At 21.2% G+C, this 3,420-nt stretch overlaps 1 long non-coding RNA gene across 1 annotated transcript; it reads right to left on the bottom strand.

The window, feature by feature from the left end:
• Window positions 1-1,542: 1,542 nt before the first annotated feature.
• Window positions 1,543-2,767, bottom strand: LOC107059012 (uncharacterized). Its single transcript, XR_001472473.1, has 3 exons — window positions 2,716-2,767; window positions 2,374-2,425; window positions 1,543-1,589 (listed from the first exon to the last, which is right to left on the bottom strand). It is a non-coding gene; the product is annotated as an uncharacterized lncRNA (long non-coding RNA).
• Between the last annotated feature and the right edge of the window lie 653 nt (window positions 2,768-3,420).

The following is a 3,420-nucleotide window of genomic DNA, read 5'->3' as shown; positions in this document are numbered from 1 at the left end:
GTTTCTCAATAATTTTTTTTTTCATCTCTCTTTCTTTTTATCATAATTTAAAATTGTTTATGAAATTTCTATTCTTTCTTAATTTTTTTTATCTGTAAAATTTATATGAAAAATATTTCTTTGATCAAGAATTATAATTAATTTTTTCTCTGTTATTCCTGATTTTTAAAATATTTTTTGTATTTATGTGCTATGTTAATAAAAATATTCTTTGAAAGTTTATTTTATATATTTTTATAATTTTTTTCTATTTTAATGTTAAATAAAAAATAGAAAGAGAATGATGTAATTAGTAAAACAAAATAAAACAAAGAGTAACGTATAACTCACTTTCCTTTTTTGTGTTTTCTTTTATGGTAGTACTAGTATACATACCCGCACGTTGCGCGGATATTTTAAAATATAATAATTTTTAAACTTAAAAATAATTAATATGAATTATTATTATTATTGAGTAACAAAAGTGCATGTATATAATAGTATGTTATAGTTTTTAAAATTTTAAATTAATTTTATATAAATAATTAATATATTTTTATAATATTAATTAGAAAAAGTTTAGACATTATAAACGCCACCAACATGATATTATGAATATAACGTGAAAACATACATGGTAATTCATTTCAAATCAATTTTAATTTGAAATTTGAAAGGAATGATATCAATTATTATCTTTAAATTGAAATACATGTGGAGAGATTTTATATGATAGAATGAAAATTTTGAAATGATAAAATAAAGTTGATCAAGATGAAAATCTAAAAAAAACACTTTGCAAGTTATCAATTCCAATTATATTGAAAATCTTCTGAGCTTGTTAAATTGCTAAAGAAATAAGAATTACAACACAAATTAAGCTTGACTATATAAATTCTCACTAATCTAAATCCTAACTTTTATCAACGTGAATCTCATCCATTTTATTCCATTTTCAAATGTAATTTCTAGTATAGTAAGATAAGCCATATATTTATAAAATTGTTCATATGTCTTTTTATTTTGTATGTACAATTCAACGTTAGCTTTAATATTATATTTTATTTATACTATAATAATTTTACATTATGACAATTTAGTTTACATGATTATTAAAACTTGACTATATAAATTCTCACTAATCTAAATCCTAACTTTTATCAACGTGAATCTCATCCATTTTATTCCATTTTCAAATGTAATTTCTAGTATAGTAAGATAAGCCATATATTTATAAAATTGTCCATATGTCTTTTATTTTGTATGTACAATTCAACGTTAGCTTTAATTATTATTTTTTATTCATAAAGGATAAAAAGCTATAATAATTTTACATTATGACAATTTAGTTTACACGATTATTAAAAGATATAATAGGGAATACTTCTTATTCTAAGTTAGCCTATATATTAAAATAAATTATTATTATAAAATTATTTAATTTATTATTTTGTCTATAGAGGAATTATTATTTTTTTAAATTCAATTTATTATTATAATTTATAATAAATAATAAATTTGAGTTATTAAATTTTTAAAAAAGAAGAAGAAGTTTCTTGTCATAGGCTATGCAACCCTTCAATCCTCAACATGCTATGCAATCCTTCAATCTGAAAACAAAAATCACACTATTTTAAGTCATTTCATCATATTGCATAATAAAGATAATCATTAATAAATATGAAATAATTAAGAAATAGAACTTACTGAACATTTTCGGCAAAATTATGTGAATCATCTTCTTCAGTTATAAAATCCTAGATGATTGCATATATGTTAGCACATACTATGTCTTCATTGCAATATTTTTTAATAGTTCGTCAATTTATTTTTGTATCCAACATATATTTTTCCAAATAATAGCATAAAACATCATTCTCTATAATGCAAATAACAATCTCCAAAACTAAAATGTAAAAAGATAAAGGCAAAAACTAATAGAAATTGATAGAAAATTAGGAAAGCAAAATAAATTTCTTACATGAAAAATACGATAGCACAATCTCTTAAAATGTAAATTTGAAAGTAATATGAAGTGAACATCAGATCTGCCTACTCTTAGCAAGAATGTTAATGACTTCTTCTTTCAATTTTACCATTGAAAATACAACACATTGTACCTCGTGACAATTTTATTGATATATATATTTATATTAATATTTTAAATGGTAATGTATTGCTTAAAATTGTTTTGATTCTTTTTAATTTTATTTTATGTAGCGTGAATTCAATTGTACAATCTTATCATTAGAATGACTTTTTCCCCATAAATTGTAAAACTTTTTCTTCTTTAATTAAATAAGTCTAAAAATTAGTACTTGTAAATTTAACAAATGACATAGTAGATTTCCTCACAAAAGCAATATACACACACAAACACACACACACACACACCACCACTTTCAACTTGACATTTTCATGTTGCGGGGATCACATCAACTCAAATCTACAAGATATAAAACAATATTAGTGCATGATAATTTTTTATATTAGAAACTCGCATGATAAATAAAGAATTATATTTATTATAATTATAATAATTATAATATAAATAATCAACGACCACCCATACTCCTTTATACAACAATTTTTCCTTTCAACTATTATTTTATTAGAAGAAGAACAATAGACTGTAAATAATTAATCAACTGTAACAACTATCAACCATATTGATAGTTGATAGAAGTCCACATTTTTGGTATGTAATTTAAAAAAATCTTGGATAGTTTTTCATACCTGATTTTAAATTAATGCATATGATAATTCACTGCTTGAAGCAATACATCTGTGCATTGATGAATTTCTCACTCCGAAAAATGATTGTTCTAAAGGATAATACTAACAAAATGAATAAATTTTTTCTGAAAAAAGAAGACATTTATTTATAGAATGAATGAAGCAAATGGATAAAGTAGGTGGTTACCTTTATTATAAGAATTCAAAAATAAAAGGTGGTTACATATTCGAAAAAAACCATTTTCAATTTTTTTTTTTTTTTTTCAGATTTAAATTAAACTGTATTTGATTATCCTTTAAGCAAATTTTCAGATTTAAATGGGAAGTTAGATAAAGATGGAATTTATTAGATTTTATCTTCTTCTTCTTTTTTTGGGTCTTTTTTATATATACATTTTCTTTTTAAAAAAAAAGTAAATAAATTCGTGAGTTGGTTATTTTTTTGAAAAATTCACATTTAATTAGTGGCCATTTTACTTTTCATTATTTTATTATTATTATTAATAAGAGTTAAGTTATTTAATTTTTATTTATTGAAAATGGTTGATTCACAACCCTTTTGTAATTTTCTTTTTCTATTTATAACTTTTTCAATTTATAAATTTATTATTTAAAATGATTTTTCCATATTAATTAGTGGCCATTTTTGCTTTTTATCTATTATTAATAAGAGTTAAAAACTTTAATTTTTATTTTTTGAAAATG

Source organism: Solanum tuberosum, unplaced genomic scaffold (assembly GCF_000226075.1).
Source record: "Solanum tuberosum cultivar DM 1-3 516 R44 unplaced genomic scaffold, SolTub_3.0 scf00752, whole genome shotgun sequence".
Lineage (NCBI taxonomy): Eukaryota > Viridiplantae > Streptophyta > Magnoliopsida > Solanales > Solanaceae > Solanum > Solanum tuberosum.
The sequence above is the reverse complement of the archived record's forward strand: the minus strand, read 5'-3'. Positions and strand labels throughout refer to the sequence as shown.